The following is a 19,094-nucleotide window of genomic DNA, read 5'->3' on the forward strand; positions in this document are numbered from 1 at the left end:
AAAGTCTTCGGCTTTTATAGCCCCTCGTTGCCAAACCTGGGTGCATTGTCCGCGGCTTCCGCCAATAGGGCGCTCCATGGTCTAGGTGCTTCACCCACGAAGAAGAAGAAAGACACCACACAATGCATGCGGAGAGGGCACAGTCTACACGATGCCCAAATATGGTCACAAACGCACTGCACCGACGTTTTCGCACACGTCACCAAGTGTCGCGCACGTCCGATGATATTGGTTTCCAAGATTCTTCTGGCAGTTGGGTGAGGTTAAAAAAACCAGCTGCTAGTACACGTGTCAAGCTTGCCTGACTGTTTGGGTAAGACAATGTAGTGCTGTGCCAGCATATCGTCAAAATATGCCACCCCATTCAGCCGATCTTATGGAGAAAGGGGAAAAGAGGAGTGGTCAACTTATCCCTCGTTGTCGAGGCGCGCTACCGCAAGGGCTAGAGCAGATAGTGCCCTTTCCTTTCCTTCAACCCCGCATTCCATTCCTGGTTGTTTGCTAGAAGCTGTGGCTTAGCTGCGCATATCCCGGGCTCCACTTCTCCTCACAAGATGCAGCCACAACCAGTTTGGCTTTAGCTTTCAGGCTGAACTACAAATAGCATGCTGGTTCCGAGATTTCCAGATTCTCGGTGGCCTCGAAAATGCCCAGCTGCCTCCTTGTCTGCCTCGAAAGCCTTGCTCCCAGCAAACACAATGGCCTTTCTTGAGTCGAGCTCACAATGGCCTCTCTTGGCTCGTGCGTTTTCTTTGCTTGAACCAGTCCCGAACCCCTCGTTCAGGTTTTGTCGAGAGGAAATAAACCGGTCTTGACAGCACACTCTTGCTTAGAATGCGCCGAAATATTTTCGTGACTTTGTGACACACAGAAAAATTGACATGCCGAAGAACAATGGCTAGCAATATGCCGTATCGAAAATGGTTTATGCTCTTACTTTTTACGAGGCCGTGCATAAGTGGTTATTACACGATGAGTCATTTTCACGCCATTTGTTACCTCGCGTAGCAAGCTGGTGGTGTGTGCATGACAGAGACTGTTTACAGAGATATTCGCTCAATGTTTCTCATAAACTGCTGAGTGCAGTTTTTTCGCCTGGTTTCCTCGCAACCTTGTTGCGCAATAAACTCAATTCAGTTCAATATACATCTAACGACTGTTTCAAAACGAAGCAACGAGGGATAATTTAACGTTTCAATCACCCACATTTTGCTCTTTTGAAGAAAAATTTCAGTTACACTTTTTGTATTGGTGTATTTAAGCAGGCGCCTGGGGCCCTTCAAGAAATTTTGATTCAAATACAATGAATGTAAACAATGTATTACCCCCCTAACACCACAAATTATACCTTTTTAAAGAAACAGGTTGAGAAGATGATAAAAAAGGTCGCGGAAGTAATAAAACCATATGAATATTATTATTACTTGCACGCTCCAGATAAAGTATTCAGACTATTAGCAAATAAGACGAATTATATTACACGCTTGCCTGCATATATGCAAGAAAGTGTGATGCTTATGAAATAATATATCAGCAATCGTTGCCTGAAAAAATAAAACTTGGTTGATTCCTCCATCAGAGAAATCGGAATGTAATACGAAAGTAAAACGTGCTTTTACAGGGGTAATAAATGCTTACTGTACATTGATAAAAGAGAGCTTGCCGATTGTTTGTTTCGGTGTTTGGCAGCTATAGCTCGGTTGAACGTAGATGTATCCTCGTTAACGCTTCGTACACCTCCATCCCGGCAACTAACATCTATGATAAATTTAATAAAGCTATTGTGGTATTTGTAGATGTTAACCGCCAAAGCATAATTAGACGAAGAGGCGTGATAGCAAGATAACGGGGTTCCGCGTCGCATATTGGACACGGAAATGGGGCTAAGGGCGTCATTCCTCGCCCTGTAAAAGTGTGATTGAATCTCGAAGCACACACACACAACATATATATATATATATATATATATATATATATATATATATATATATATATATATATATATATATATATGCGTATTTATGGCCGTTTCGCCGTTAACGTCCTTCATAGTCACCGATAGCTTGTTCACGCCACCTGCGCGCGTGAAAAGCCATTCCTATTTCATACAACTTTCAAATTAGGCTGGGCACTAAAAGGGACGCGAATTAGGCGGCAATCGGAAGGTGTTTCTGATTTTTGCGCAAATTGACCAACACTAAAAAACAACCAGCATCGTTCTGTTACCGTAAATTGAAACTTTTGTTATTTCTGGATAAAGGCTGCGAGTCTTGTACTGAACTTTTTTCTTTGGAGTCAGTATGTAAACGTAAAACGCTCATTAAGCAATATTTACTGCTGTGCTTGGGAGATAAAAATATTCTGACACACTATATACAGCTAAAAACAATACCACGCTATTTGGAGAGGCATAACGCTTATTTTTTATTGTTCTTTTTATTTGAAACACCCTAGGACAACTGTCTACAGACGGTGCATGCGCGAGCAAGTTTATTTTTTCACACAGATAGCCTAGATCACACAATAACTGTCAAGCTATATTTTCCACGCTCCATTAGCACCTGCCTATCCTTTATTTCATTTTTTTTCTGTTCTGCTATTGCACGAGGGAAATACGCAATGAGGCATAAAATTCCTCCCAGTGTGCTTCGCAAACCATTTGTCGTTCTCCCCCACCTTCAATGGAATGTGGAGAAATTAAAGTTCTTGGAGCTAGAAAAGCAGCCTGGGAACGAGTGTTTTGGTTAGAAAATATTCCTGCGGGAAAGCTAACTTACAAGTGTTTTTGAAGAATGCGCATGGGGGCGCACACTATTTTGAAAAGCGCGCAAGGTGAATTTTTCGTCTTCCTAGTCCACTTTTCTTGAGGTAACGTTTCACAGAAAAGAAATATTGAAAATATGTTCGAATTCATCTTAAAAGCACCACAATGAACACAAGGATGAATGAATATAGAGGCAGCTGCCGTCCCGTCTGGTCCTGATTCATTCTTGTTTGGAAAGCGCTAGACCTAATTCATCTTTCTTGAACACCAGGGTGACATCCCTCATTCAATTCGTACTCCCTGAGTCGTTGCTTTACCATAATTAATGTAAATATTTGCTATTCGAAGAATAATACAAAAAAGCGCAAAAAACACCGAATTTACCCCACCAAAGGTGTAATGGTAGTGATAGTCCTTTCCCAAAAATAAATACTGTTTTTCGTATTCAGGTCGGCCCATATCATCGTATAGACGAAGAAAAGGTTGACGCGTTTCCGTAGGAGCGTGCACATGCACGCTCTTTAAGAATTTGGCCTTGTGCCATAAAATGGTACTTGTCACGTATGCCACGCCTTTATCAAAAATAAGGACTTTCCGACAAGCCTGTTCTGCCTTGAATTGTCACTAGTGCGGATTATTTTATTTTGGTTTTACTTATTTGGCCAACAGCGCAGTGAACGCCTACAAGCGAATTGCACACTATCAAATTACTTTGACTTTTTGAGTGTGACATGTTTCCTTTCTTTTAATTTATACTTTAACATTTCAGTAACACTTCTTTTTTCCGTTGCAAAAATATAGATATGCTAATCAATGAGCTATTATAAACCTATACTTCCCCACGGCAACCTAGTTCAAACAGAAACAGAGCAGGGTACAGAAATAGGGGCTCGCCTTCATCTAAGGTGATTCCATATTTTGCGCGTTTTGAACGCATCGTCTGTGTTTCAGGAGTTGTCATGCAAATGTGCTGACATGCACATCTCTTCAACATCTCCAACCATTGATGACCACGGAATCATACACACTGGTCATGCTTCTGCAGATGGCACCGCTCTCACTTTCGTGGTGTTACCCGTCGAGAAACAACCTTGGTTGAGTACGTTGATGCATGCAGCCACACTCATCAAGTCGGAACCGCATACGAAATCCCCTTGGCGACAACTTTTCTTGACAGCATTATGCTACAGATCCGAAGCACATACCCACAACATGCTAAAACAAATACTGCTTTGCTTATTATTAGACTTGAACAGTTCTGGAAAGTATTAGGTAAAATACAGTCATTGTTCATTTTAAAGAAATTCTATCTTTTTGTTGCCGTTTCTTAGACACCACCACTTTTTCCGCCCACCTGTTTTTCAAATAAACATGACGTCCGTGATGTATACTATATTTCAGTAGTTCCGTGCAGCACTGTGAAAGTTGTAGTGATTCTCGACCAATCATCAGGGCGAGCGCAACTGAACGTATCAGTCTGACTCCTCTCAAGCGGTGAGTGCTGAGGTTGTGCAGTGTAGGAATTTCCTTCCTTTAACGGACTTTGTGCAGGACTCTACAACGCACCGAGGTCGTAGTCGTACAGCGAATTTTCTTGATTGCTGTCGAGGCATTCGAAAAAAAGAAATGCACATGGTCAAACCAACTATTGCCTCCTGAAGCTGGCGCCTGCAAAAGTTGCGCCGCCTATCGATGCGTAAACAAAACTTACGAACGCACAGTCTACGACCTCCAATATTGACAAAGCACTCATCGCCACTCACTAAGCTTACAAGATTTTTTATTTGAAAGTGGCTTTCAAAATCGGTGCTGAATTGATCCAAATACTGTGTTGTCGAAGCCAAAAGACATGAATCTGAAGCGGATGGAAGCATCAGTTTGGAGCCCACAAGCTACAGAGCGAACGACGGCCATGGGACAGATTGGAGGTAGGCGGCAACTTGTTCTGGCAGTACAGTCATATTTCCCATATTTTCCGGACCCAATTCCAGTTCCTCCGCCGTGCTCTGGAGGCTTTGGCATTGCCGACTTTATGTAACATTTGAGGCAATAGACTTACCAACAGTTTGTGCTTTAGAAATGAAAACCTGATGTACACGAAGCATATTTCCGTTATTCTTTCAGCCATTTGCGTGTTATCACACGAACAAACTAGAAGTATTTCTTCTGTAACATTGAGCCACAAAAATTATTTTCTGCTAAAATTGGGCCAAAATCACCAGGCAGGTGACATTTCCCAAATGCAGAGCAGACGTACGTAAAAAGTCTTAGGCCGAAATTGTTTGTAGAAGCCATGAGGACTGACAATGGGTTCTGAACATCCGCACTAGATTGCAAGCATCTGCGCTCACAGACCACGTAGCCTTGCTGCTGCACGGAACTCATGAAACAGAGTACAGTGGGTCAGTATAAGGTTTTAAGCACGCTGCTTTGTTCTCAAAAAATATATTGCCATAATGACATTTAATATGCACTGAACCAACGAAACTTGTCTCCCGTTCGCGTGTTGCTATGTATAATATTTTAAACGCGTTATCGATGCGAGCGAGCAAAACCGGAACCTGCTGCAACCTGCCATAGGACTCGCGGAGCAAAGCGAATGTGCGGAGGTCGCGCCTCCATAACCTTCGCTGCAATGTTAAAATAAGCATGCACTGATTGTAGATGTATTAATATTACTTTTTCGTTTTATTTTTGTCATCTGTAAATGTGCTGCAAATATGCACTTGTGCTACACCAGTGAAGATGACATTGCTAGAAGAACGGCGTTCGCGACAGTGTAACTTATCCGGAAAGTTGCTATAGCTTTGGGCAGTAAGTTAATAAATACTGTTCACGTGATTTCATAGACAGGTTCTCAGATCTGGGTGCGGAAACATGGCGGCCACCATGACAAATTATCTCATTAAAGAGGATCAGTGAAGGGGAAGACACGCCTTCATTTTGTCCCCATTTTCTTTTGTGCTCTCCGCGTTCATCTGTTCAAAAGCAGCGCCAACGTAACGTGATCGCAAAAGAACACGAGGGGGTACCGGGAGGGAGTAATCGGATGTCACATATTCTCGCACCACACGTTTAAGTAGAAGTTCACGCGCCCCGCCGTGGTGGTATAGTGGCCAGGGTACTCGGCTGTTGACCCGCGCGTCGCGGGAATAAATCCCGGCTGTGGCGGCTGGATTTCCAATGGAGCCAGAAATGTTGTAGGCCCGTGTGCTCAGATTTGGGTGCACGTTAAAGAACCCCAGGTGGTCTAAATTTGTGGATCCCTCCCCTACGGCGTCTCTCATAATCGTATGGTGGTTTTGGGACGTTCAACCCCACTTATCAATCAATCAAGCAGTAGAAGTTCACGCAGCGTCTCAACCAGACCAGCTCGTACCCGAGGAGGGCCACTACGGTGCACATGAATGCACACTACATATGAAAAATTTACGGGGCACTTCAGTGAAGAAGACGGTTGAGCTATGGTCGAATGAATATAGCAGTACCGACATTTTTTTGCTTACTCAGGTGCCTGCATGGGTTTCATTGTAACAACGTGCTACACAATCAAACAGTAGTAAAGTTCATTTTATTGTTCCTCTGGAACTAGCTCCTACTTTTACAAAGCAAGTGGTTACCCTGAAGAACTTCACCCTTTTTTACCTTTCATTGCCACCCAGGCTCCATGGCTAATGTGGCTGACGTACTGCAAGTGTTGATAATCAGACACTTTCAAAAGAAGGGGGCGATTCTCGGCTCACAAAATATTTTGTTCTCCGAGCGTTCTTACACACAGCCTTCAGTCCTTAAAATCGTAGATGAGGCGCTTTGTAAAAAAATAGTTGCTGATAAACTCCAAGGCGCTAACAGGAAACCGGTCCTGTATCCAAATGTTCGAAGGAATGTCTCTACCAAAGAAGGGCAGGCAGATGGGGGCGCATGAATGCGAAGAATAGCTGTTTTGCTTGTCCGCATGAGAGGTTAGAACTCGTGCGAAGACATTGCCACCTGCACATACGCCGTGACAGTACTGAAATCGGCCAATGCGGAGACGCCTCAGTCGATCAGAGCTTATTTGAACACGGAGAAAGCAGTCGCGACTTGCTTCGATCAGTTGAGTCCGCTAGCACATCAAGTACACAACAGCAGCTAGCTGTCAGCGGTGTCCGGAAAAGAGCCTTAGCTCCTGTCCTCGCCAGCACTCATTCGTTGCGCGTTTTTCAACGAACTTGCCCGAACCAACAAGTGGCTAGACACGTTCATCATTGGACTACCGTCGTCACCTCTTTACAACATCGTACAGCATTTTGGAGAGGTAAGTGATATTTTATACGTGGTACCTATCGCAGCGTTCTTATAATAACAGATAGAGATTTCTGCAGGTGCATATTTTCCACATGGCTCGAGTAGGCAATAAAACCCTTCAGAAGAAATGCTGAATGCGCAGATTGCCTCGTTCATCAAATATTGTTATATGATATGTATAGCACTCTGAAACGCGGTTCCGAAAACACAGCGTGGTTTATTTATGCATCTTCGTCATTGTTCCGACTCCTTCTTCTTTTTTCAGCTTTTCCTCAGCAGACTACCCACTACTAGCTTATGTCCCAAGTGTGTCGTGCCAGAAGAAGAAGAAAAGTATGCCACAGTTAGCCCCCCCCCCCCCCCCCTGCAGACAAGTGGCCATGGGCACCTGAAGAAAAAAAAAAGATCAGACGGAGCTTGTCAGAATGGGTGCCGGCTTGATCCTTCCAATGCTGACTGTGTCTTCATGCCCATTACGCAGGATTGTAAAATGATGTTCAGAACTCATGATGACTGGGAAAGGACCGTCATAGCGAGACTGAAGAGCACGGCGAGACGCATCGACACGAACAAAAACGTGTAAAGATGTCTGTAGCTTTGCCGGCAGAAAAACGTCGTTGTTAGTGTGAGCTGAAGTTGGTGATGGGCGCAAGTTTTGCATGACGATCCGCAGATGCTGGATGAAAGAAGATGGATCCGAAACACTCTGCGTAGTAACAGGGCAGACGAGGTCACTAGGCAAACGGAGTGTGCAGCCATAAACCATCTCGGCCACAGAGCAGGCAAGTTCTGGCCGAAGTGGTGAACGTAGGCCGAAAAGCACGATGGGGAGGTGTGATACCCAATCTTCGGCGTGAGGCTGTGGGGCGAGTTATGCTTTTAGATGACAGTGGAGTCTCTCCATTAAGCCATTTGATGCTGGATGATACGCAGTTGTGTGAATACGCGCACAACCCTGTAGACATGTGATAGAGGTGAAAAGCGCTGACTCAAACTGTCTTCCTCGATCAGTAGACACCATTGATGGTACGCCAAAACGGCTAATCCAGGTAGCAAGAAAGGTACGATCAACTGTTTCTTCCGTGATGTCAGGCATTGGAGCTGCTTCAGACCACCTAGTGTACCTGTCAATACACGTAAGCAAATGCTCACTACGCAGGGTGGTCCCGTGTAGAGGAATACTAGGCGTGAACGGCGCTCGAGAGCTTCCGGAAAACATGGCCGCGGCACTGAAAGCAATTTCCATCTCCCTCAAATACATTAGGTGCCCGTCGTGCACCCTGCAGCTTGCTAGCTACGTATTGACGAATTTATTTGCTCGAGATTCATCAGCTGAAGCTGATCCGCTTGATGACTGCGCTTGATGACTGGGAAAGGACCGTCATAGCAAGGCTAAAGAGCACGGCGAGACGCATCGACACGAACAAAAACGTGTGAAGATGTCTGTTGGTTTGCCGGCAGAAAAACGTCGTTCTTAGTGTGAGCTGAAGTTTGTGATGGAAGCACTCTGAAACGCGGTTCCGAAAACACAGCGTGGTTTATTAATGCATCTCCGCCATTGTCAGCATTGAAAGGATCAAGCCGGCACCCATTCTAACAAGCTTCGTCTGATCATTTTTTTTCTTCAAGTGCCCACGGCCACTCGTCTGCAGGGGGGGGGGGCTATCTGTGGCATACTTTTCTTCTTGTTCTGGCACGACACACTTGGGACATAAGCTAGTAGTGGGTAGTCTGCTGAGGAAAAAGAAGAAGGAGTTGGAACAATGGTCGAGATGCATAAATAAACCGCGCTGTGTTTTCGGAACCGTGTTTCAGAGTGCTATACATGACATATAACAATATTTGATGAACGAGGCAATCTGCGCATGCAGGATGACGCTCTCAGTCGTATTACCATCAATGCCACCACAGGCACCACCGATCTTTCATTGTCCTCGCTCGCGGAGAACATATTTATTTACTTAAACCAGAAAGTTGTCATTTTGGCAAGTGCACAAATGTACAGACGGGTGAAGTACAAGACAATAGCGACAGCATACTTTTAGCAACATGAAAACTTTACTGGACACTCAACTCGCCGCATTACACACCTCTTTCTGGTTTAAGTAAGTAAATATGTTCGTCATGTACTTCAAGAAAGCTCTTAAGAGGATTATTCATAGCAAAACATACAGCGAAGCTTCACAATTTTTTTATAGCCTTAGTTTTCTACGCAGGGTACGACAGGTACAAGCGGCGAGTTGAGTGTCCAGTAGACTTTTCATGTTGGTAATAATATGCTGTCGCTATTGGCTTGTATCTCACTCGTCTGTACTTTTGTGCACTTGCCAAAATAGCAGCTTTCTGGTTTAAGTCAGTAAATATGTTCGTCAGCTCTTTGGAGGATTATGCATGGCAAAACATACAGCGAAGCTTCACAATTTTTTTGTAGCCTTAGTTTTCTTCTGTTGATGGGGCCGTGTGCCCTTGCTTCTGTTGAGCGCCTTCCTGCACGTGCTGCATGCTCGCTGTAAGAACGATGGTGGGTGGCCTTGCTGTGCTGTCCGGAACGAGGACGGTTTCGTTACTTGCGGGATAGGTTGTACAGGAGCTCTGGGTAGCCCAACCGATGGGCTCGGGCAGGCCAACGTTTTCTTTGATCGGGCCTGGCTTGGGCAACATTTTTTTATCGGGCCAAATGCAAAGCCCCCCCCCCCCCCCCCACAAAAAAAGGACATAAAAACAGGTGTACAGGAATTGCTTTCCGGCAAGAAACAAACGAGCTTTGTGATTATCTAGCCATTAAGTCATTCTCCTCTCCTGCTTTGGTGTAGTAAAGTTCTGGAAGAACGAGAAGTGTAAATATTTCATGCTTGCTATGCTTGCCAAAATATATTGGTGATTACGGATACCAGTGCGAGCTGTGAATGGAACTTCAGTTCTGCAGGATGGATATGTGATGTGAAAGCGTTGCATTACAACCAAGCTGAATCATTGATTTTACTTCTCTAACAATTAGTAATCTACGCGTAAAGTGCCTGTTGTGTGTCGTTTGCTTTCAATTCAGTTTGATATGTCCCTAAAATATAACACTATGTGAAAACAATATCTTGTCTCTATCATAAACTGTCACTATGTCAGATGGGCCGGGCTTGCGCTATCGTGTTTAGAGCTTTTTAGTCTGTTCGGCATTCCGGTAAGGCAAACGCGTGTCCGGTAGCTGCAATCACGTCGAGCGGCACCATCTGCGATTGATAGAAAACGACTAACAAACACTCAATTTATGTTCTTCGAGATTTAGTGAGATTCGCCAAGCCTATAGCACGGCTTACTTCATGAAGTCTATCAAAAACGGCGTCAAAACTAAACAAATAATTTACATTCGAAGCTTCATCTGATGAATCTCGAGAAAATAAATTCGTCAATACGTAGCTAGCAAGCTGCAGGGTGCACGACGGGCACTGAATGCATTTGAAGAAGAAGGAAACTGCTTTCAGTGCCGCGGCCATGTTTTCCGGAAGCTCTCGAGCGCCGTTCATTCCCAGTATTCCTCTACACGTACACAAGCATTTTGCGAATATCGGTGTGCCGCACAGACTAAAATTCTCTTTAGTGCGTCGGCCCTTTGATGCAATCAGCGGGGCCAGGCTCGGGAATGTGACCCGTGCTCAGCAACAACTCATACGCGCGTATATATATTGTAGTGAGCCTATCACATGTCCAGTGCAGTGTGGAGACCCTCATTGGATACAGCTGACCTTAATATTTGCAGTTCACTCTATCCTGCACCAACACACTTTATCACCACACATTTGTCAATGCCCTCCTCCGCAGCTTTTTATTTGCATCTAAGCATCTCCTTCACTACTCTAGTTGTGAGTAAACATGAACAAGTGTGAATTATAAGTATTTCCCATACAAGACACAGTACACGCATCTCTCTCATACAAAATGAATACCATTCCACAACTGGAAATCATCAAATATCTAGGAGTGATATACGACAGCTCTCTAGTACACAGTAAAAATTTTTACACCCAGAAGGGTGTAAATGAGCTTGTCCCGTGGACGACACCCTAAGGGTGTTAATTCAGCACCTTCCAAAAAGGGTGCTTTTTCATGCACCTTTAGAATAGGGTGTACATGTAAAAAAACTGTAGGGTGTTACAAAAACACCCTTAAGGAAGGGTGCCTTCGATGTCCATCACTTTTTTAGCACCCTCTGAGGAGGGTGCGAGAAGGGTGCACAAGGGTGTTGAGTGCCCGCCATGGCAGGGGTGCCAGTATTCTTTTAGACTGCACTAATAGATATCAGCATGCACTGATTACACACTACTTGAAGAAAGTGGTCCTGATTATCAATGGTGCACCACCTGTCGAGCTCCATTCATTGCGTCTGGGCAAAAATATAAACGCGTACTATCGTGTATGAACTTCTGCTGGATCTATATATACTTCAAAGTATATGCATAATGCGTGTTACAAAAAATGAAGCCTTGCTGCCCTTGCATATTGCGTTTATTTAATAGGCAAATAAAACATAAACTTTTCTTCTGCCACACAACTTTTTCACCAGATATACGTTCACTTATACGTACACTACACATGCAACACCTCAAATGTTTATTATATTTATTCAGTTTCACTTCATTGACAATTCTTTGCAACATACAATTACACTGGTTTCAGTTTAGTATACTGCTTCAAGTACATAGAGACTACAAATGAAATATACGCTAATATATCCCTATAATTCTTTCAAGTATCTACAATCCCAGTTGTTTCCAGTTTAATACTCCTTCATGTACACAATCAGTTAATAGGAATGAAATACAGGCAAATATATACTTATGATTCTTTCAAATATATACAATCACCATGATTTCACTATATACGCCTTCATGTACACAATCGTTCCCAAGAAGTGATGCACACAAAAATATATATGGATAGTGTTTTCAAATGTATACAATCACAGTGGATTAAGCTTTGTATTCCTGCATGTATAACAATTGGTTATGAGAAATGATGTACATGCAAACATATACGGGTTTTCGCACATATATCTTTAGCGAATACTTAAGAAACCAATACAATGATCAGAAACACAATAAGCTAAAAACGAACACAAAACTGAGTCAAAACACACAAAAAACAAAAGAGGTAATGCATAATTATGGCTAATGACACAGCTGGGTCACTTTATGCCAAATGTCCCAGCCATTTTGGCAACCATCTCAAATGTATTCGAAAAACTCGTGCTGCATTGAAAATAGTGAACTTCTGGAATATTTAGGAGAGGAAAAATATTTGGTCACGTGGCTGCCCTCTGAACTTCCTGGAATGCCGTCTAGGTGTTGTATGTAAAAAATTTTATTTTAAAAGCACCGCTCCTTCTTTCCATACGAAACTCGGTCTACGTGTTACGTAACAACAGCTTAACTTGGGAGAGTTGGTTCATCGTGGTTGTGTGCTAGTCACAGCGCGACAAATTTAGGAAGAGACAGAAAGGACAGGAAAGAGCACCGACTGTCAACTGAATTTAATGAATGTGCTACGAGCGCTTTTATACGGAGTACAAGAGCCGTATTCATGCGCGACGACACGTGTGAGCACTACAAAATAATCTTAACTGTGAAAAGAATACTCCCTCTCGGAAAGGATAAGTGAACGTGTAGTGATGCACTGATCATTGGTTTACCTGATGAAAAAATCCTTCTACAAACGTTAAATTGGCATTAAGTAAACCTATTCTCGTAACGAATGGGGCAAGATTGACTATACCTGTTGCTGTTTAGTACACACACTTTTGAAAGCTTGCAAGGGGTGGAAAACAACACGCTAATATCATATCTGCTGGCTATTTCTTTAATTGTGAGACACATGATGTGGTAAAACATGCAAAGGTTTTGGTCATTGTTTTTTGTTGGTCCTGTCTTCTTTAACTTTACTTTCTGCAGGAGGGTTTCGCAAACGGGTGTGATGATTCTGTTGGGATACCCAGCATCTTTTAGTCTTTTAATCTGGTTTTTAAACCTGACCTCACCCTTGTGCTAACATGACTTCTGAAGGGTGGCCTGAGTACATGTGGTATCAATTCCACTTTCTACTAATTTTGAATGCCCACTATGAAAAGACAGAACATTCTTAGCACTCCTGGGCTGATAGCACCAGCCAATACCCCAACAGCATCATCACACTTGTTTGCGAAACCCTCCTGCAGAAACTAAAGTTAAAGGAAACAGGACCAAAAGAAAAAGAGAATGACCAATCACCTTTGCATGTCACACGGTACTATGTACATAAGGTGTCTCACAATTTTAGAAAAGAGCCAGCAGATATGACATTGTTGTTTTCTACCCCTTGCAAGCTTTCAAAAGTGCATGTACTTACAGCAACAGGAATAGTCAATTTTGCACCATTCGTCGCTAGAATAGGTTTACTGAATGCCAATCTAATGTGTATGAGATACCGCTAACACGTGGAAAAGTAAACATAGGACAAACTGGGCAATGCTTCAATGATCAAGGAAGACAGCATGCTTTAAATGTTAAGAAGGGCTATAGTAGTCTCATGGCCGGGCACCGTAAAGAATGTAAGTGTAGTCCTAGGTTTCATAAAACACGTTTTTTTAGAAAAAAGCAAGCAGAAAAATGAGAGATTTTAGAACTCTTTATTAGGAAGGCCAAGGATCAATGCATCAGTACACCTTCACTTATCTTTTCCGAAAAAGAGTATTCTTTTCTCGGTTGAAATTATTTTGTCATGGTCACACATGTGTTGTTGCAGATGAGCCCTGGTCTTGTGCTCAGTATAAAAACGCTCGTAGCACCTTCAATAAAATTCAGTTGACAGCGCTCTTTCCTGTCCTTTTTGCGATACGATTTTTATTACAGAAAAAATTTCATTTTCTTACAATTTAGGTATAATGATGAGTTTTCATTGTATCACAACATGGAGCAAATTGCATCTCAATACGGACCAAAATCACAATTTTGTGAAATTCGTGATATTTTCTCGTATATTTCAGCAGCTTGAGAAGTCTAAAGATATTTTTTCCTCATAATATACCTTCTGTGGAGTAAGTATTCACTGCTCAGATATTCATACAAAGTGCAATATTGCAATAAAAAATGCAAACATAACACATTTTGGCTTTATTCTTGGAAGCGAATGTGGCAAAAAAATTGCACTATTATTATTCAGCTTCAAATACCTTACAGAAGCACATTTGCTTAACAGGTAGACCGAATTTGCTTTAGAAAAAATAAGCGGTAGTTTTAAAACGAAATTTTCCACAAACAGCACACAGACGGCATTATGCCAGGAAGTTATAAGCCAGCCACATGAACAAAACTTTTTTTCTCGCTGAAATATTCTAGCAGTTCACTGTTTTCAACGCAGTAAGTCAGCACTTTTTTTTTCAAATACAATTCAGATGGTCGCCAAAGTGGCTGGGACGTTTGGCATGGAATGGTCCAGCTATATTTAAACAAAATAACTTACACAAATAACAATGTTTGTTCATCTACCATGACCACACTAGAAAAAGTTGTTCAGGCATTGTGACACCGAAATTTTCAGCGTCGTACTGCCTGAACAACTTCTTTGATAAACTCCAAACTCACTCCGAGAAAAAGCCGCTCAATCACAGTGGATGTTAAAGGCCTTGCGGCCGTAGACAATGTTGAAAATAAAAAAAAATCAACTCATCAGTGCTGTCACTCCTTCTTCGTCATTACTGACACGGAAGATTTTTCAGTTATCCATGTGGAGGTTCAGGAAGTAGGCTTGCTCTAGGCTGGGGCCGGGGGGTAGACTACGCAGGACGTCAGCGGCACCCTCCCATCCTGTAATAAGAGCAAATATGACTTCTCATAAAAGGATGTTCGTGCTGTTCTGGCAGCACCATATATAAAGAATGTGTAGTGTGTATCCTTCGAAATGGCGTGTAATTGACATTACACTGAACTCGAAGCATACAACCCATACATTCCAATAATTTCGTATGATAAAGATAAGAGTTTTCGAGCATACAGCAAATTCCCGAAATGAGATGAAGTTTAAGACTACAGCTCAAAAATGGCACTTACGAAAGCCTGAACTCACCTAAGAGTCAAATTCCTTCTAGAGTAGTGAGCCAGTGTGAAAAACAATTCCTAAAGTACAACGTTCAGAACATGTAACATTAATCAAAATGCACAAGAAACTTACCTCTTCATGTACAAACAGTGAAGACATCTCTGCTTTCTCTTTTACATGAGAACAAATGATCTTGGGCGTGGCACTAGCGAAGAGGTCTGCAAAAAAAAGTAAAAGATTTACTGACTTTAATCACGCCTCTAACAATCTGAGGAATTGTTACAAGTCACCAATCAGTGCAATTCCGACTGCCTCTATAAGGGCATAAAAAATGAACAATTTTCTCGTTCTTTCTACTCCCACAAGACGCTCCGTCAATGGAATCTAATCCAAATTTGACGCTGTGCTTCCTATTTGCCTGCTTTCTAGACGTAGGGCTGCGAACATGTGTTTTGTGCACCTAATCTAGCACAGAAATTCGTCATCTACACACTAAACGAAAATGACCTAAAATAACCTCAAAAACTGGGTAAACCATTTGTCCTCTAGCGCGCTACCTTTCCTGGGTTTTTTTTACCACCTACTACCGAGGTAAAAATTTACTCCCGTGCTAACTGAGTTTTTGAACGTAGGGAGAGTAGTAAATATTTACCCCAGGGAGGTTCTCAGCGAGTATAGAGGGAGTAAATTTTTACTACCTTCACAAGGTTTTTGAGGTTATTACTGGGAGTTATTTCTGGTGGTAAAAAAATAAAAATTGTTGGGTGCATTCGCCCAGAGACGACAAATTTATTGAATAGCAGAACTGATTGAATTCATTGAACGGCAGTATTGGTGACACATAGATTCACATACAGACAAACACGCACACAACAAATGCAGAATAATACACCACTAGAACAGACTGCACGCGTTGCTCAACTACACTTTGACAGTCCGGTATATATATAGGCACGACTTTTTGACCGGCCCTGTAGGACCAGTAGGAGAGCTCTTTTTTTGCATCGATAAACAAGAACAGTTGAAGGTGCAAGCGTAAACTTAAGGTGGGCTGCAGGACACTAAATGTCACACCGACCTTTTATTGTAAATCTACCCAATCTCACCTTTTTGAGTATCCAATAATTACTTGGCACACCGGGCTCATGGCCCCACGCGTGTTAGCACTGCTGATGCACAAGTCCATAAAATATACCTAAGTACGCACAAACCATGGTAGCTCAATGATTTTCATTGAGCGACGGTGCACAAACACAGTAGCAGCACGTATTCATCACAACGGGCGTAGAGGAGCGGTGCACGCCTGCACACAAGCTTCTTACCGACGGCGCACTAGGCCTTTTTGAGGAGCACGGCTATCCGATGAAACACAGCTGGCGATCACAGAACACATATCCTGTGCGAATTTCGTCGTCGTTTCAGACACAAATGAACACGTGGCTACTATCTTACGGGGACGGGGCGGTGTAAATACCACCGTCCGGGTTTTCTTCGTGCTCACCGGCAGCCTCTTGTTGGTCCCGTCTGCCTCGTATAGGCTTTGCGCTACATGTTTGAGAGCAGTTGGTGCATGAGGTGGGCAATTCGGGCAGCACTTTACTCATGCAGACATCGCCTACTGTAAAACAAGATATATGCGATGCTTCTTTCACCTGCCCCGGCGACACACTCCCACTGGTCACTGGCGGCCGCGGCTCGGGGCCGACGACAGAGTGAAGCATTTTGCTTATTGATTCTCCAGTAGGCAAGCACGGACGATGACACCAGATTGATTTTGTTACCACTGGCAGATCTTAGCGATTCGGTTCGGAAGCGAGATATCCGCGACGTGCAGGTTCGGAGGCGCTCGGAAGCGCACAATCGCTCGATGATGTAGGAAACACGTGAGATCCATCAGCCCAACCAGACACACAGATACCGAGCTTCTTGCACCGTCTGTCTCCAAGGCCAACGCCGAGCAAAAGCCAACAATTTGCGAAAATATGCAGGACAAGTTTCCTGAGCAGGTTTTCTTTCTTTTTTTTTCTTCTTTTGAGAACCCCCCCCCCCCCCCGTCTTTTTTTCTTTTTCGTTCACAGAGTGCTGTTCACGCTTGTTGTGCTTATGCTGCCCCCAGTTCCAGTGAAAGTGCGTTGACTCGTTGTGAATCCCGAGGCACGGCGATGCCAAAAAAAAAAAACTGTGGTCCTCGCGTACCTTCAGGAGAGCGTCACAATGGGACAAAAGCCACCGAAGCAGCTGCATCTTGCAGTCACGTGGTAATAAACTCTGAAACGCAGGTTAAAAATCACGTGACTGAAAACTCCCTAAGTGGTAAAACTAGATTTTGACATCCTTTTACTACTTGCCTGAGAGGTGGTGGTAAAACTATGTCATGTACCATCTTTTACTCCTACACGAGGTAGTAATTTTAAACGCAAGAGAGTTTTCAGAGGTCATGAGCCGCAAAAACCCCAAACTCGGATAGTTTTTGCTTACAGTGTATAATTCAATCATCTTAATTCATTGTAATTTGATAAAAGATGTGATAGCTCGTCCAGTTTTTAAAGAGTTGCGGGCCTGCAATAGGCACTGCCGTGCACGTATGAAAGTACTTCTTTTTTTAAAAAAAATTCAAAGCTTGCTTTCAGAAAAAGCGTCTGGCATATTTCGACAACCAAGCCCATCCTCTGATGGCAGTCAGGGGCACGCTATTAGCGATTATTCACTACGGGATTTACAAACGTAACCCATGCCTAAATACTCAGTTAAACACAATCACGCAAGTAAGAGCGCTCGAACGACACCAACGCGCGCGGACGCCGACTACGTTGCAGCAGCCATGGCTTATGCTAGAGCTACCGCACATAGCTCCAACAAAGTCACGTATACTCTCTCGATTCTGTTATAACGCCGAACATTATCGCAAATGAAAGCGAAGCACAAAAACAGCAAACAGAAACGAGGGAAAACAACGCACGGCGATGGCCACAACAACGCGCCTTTGGAAGTCTGCTAGATCTTTCCCTGTTGCTGATGGCACTTGTCCTAAATAGCTTAAAAGACCGAGGCGCACGTGCTGGGAGCATCGCGGCATATCAGCACCTCCAACTATACCGTCTTTAAGCAAAAAAAAAGCCATTTCGTACAGTGCGCCTCTGTACATAATTTTTGCTTTTTCTTTCTTTTTTACGCTTACACCTACAGAATGCACATTTGAGTATTAATAGAAATGTTATTACGATGTAGCCCAAAGCACATCTTAAAACAATATCAATCACTTTGTGCAGTGTAGAGACAATGTGCGATCAGCAACTAATCTTGCCCTTGTTAAGTGATCACATCACTCACTGTATGAGTGATGCAGGCACTTACACACTTACACAACATCGCGCATAGCAGTGTGAACTCGTTAAGTCACACGTTTAATCGGGCATCTGCAACAGGCCCGCGAACGCATGCTGTTGTAAATGGTTGGCAGCCTACTTCGGCAGAGCTGCTGCAGGCGCCCAGCTAGCGCAGTATGATTACTACCTACGAAAACAGTACACTCACCGTTAACAGGCCCACGTTGTCCGTGTCCACCACTCCATGAATATTCCTTAATACGAGCGTCACTTCGAACACGGTGTCATGCGTGACCACCATTGAATATGCGCCTGTTCGCTAGAACACACACAGCGACCAAGACCCCAGACCAACGCAACGCATTTGAAAGACGATGAGACAGAGAGAGCGACGTTGAGAGAGAGAAAGAGGAGGCACTGGCGGCGACACCGCAGCTGTCGACGCTGGTGTTCGGTGACGCAACTATTCGCTTATCTACGCCGCCGTTGTGGGAGCAACGCTGGCCGTGGTGAGCGGGGTGGAAGGGGGGGAGGAGCTTGAAACCCGCCAGGACGGCGCCGAAAGGCAAACGCTATGGCGCATACGGCGGACGGCCGTTCGTCCCGGAATGACTCCTTGTAAATGGCAACTCTCCTTCCAGCCAGTCGCACAGCGA

At 43.6% G+C, this 19,094-nt stretch overlaps 1 long non-coding RNA gene across 1 annotated transcript; it reads right to left on the bottom strand.

Annotated features, from left to right (window-relative positions):
* Positions 1-14,634: 14,634 nt before the first annotated feature.
* LOC142777153 (uncharacterized) lies at positions 14,635-18,793 on the bottom strand. Its single transcript, XR_012887950.1, has 3 exons — positions 18,647-18,793; positions 15,245-15,330; positions 14,635-14,880 (listed from the first exon to the last, which is right to left on the bottom strand). It is a non-coding gene; the product is annotated as an uncharacterized LOC142777153 (long non-coding RNA).
* Positions 18,794-19,094: the final 301 nt, after the last annotated feature.

The sequence above is a fragment of the Rhipicephalus microplus genome, chromosome X, assembly GCF_043290135.1.
Source record: "Rhipicephalus microplus isolate Deutch F79 chromosome X, USDA_Rmic, whole genome shotgun sequence".
NCBI classification, from domain to species: Eukaryota; Metazoa; Arthropoda; class Arachnida; order Ixodida; family Ixodidae; genus Rhipicephalus; species Rhipicephalus microplus.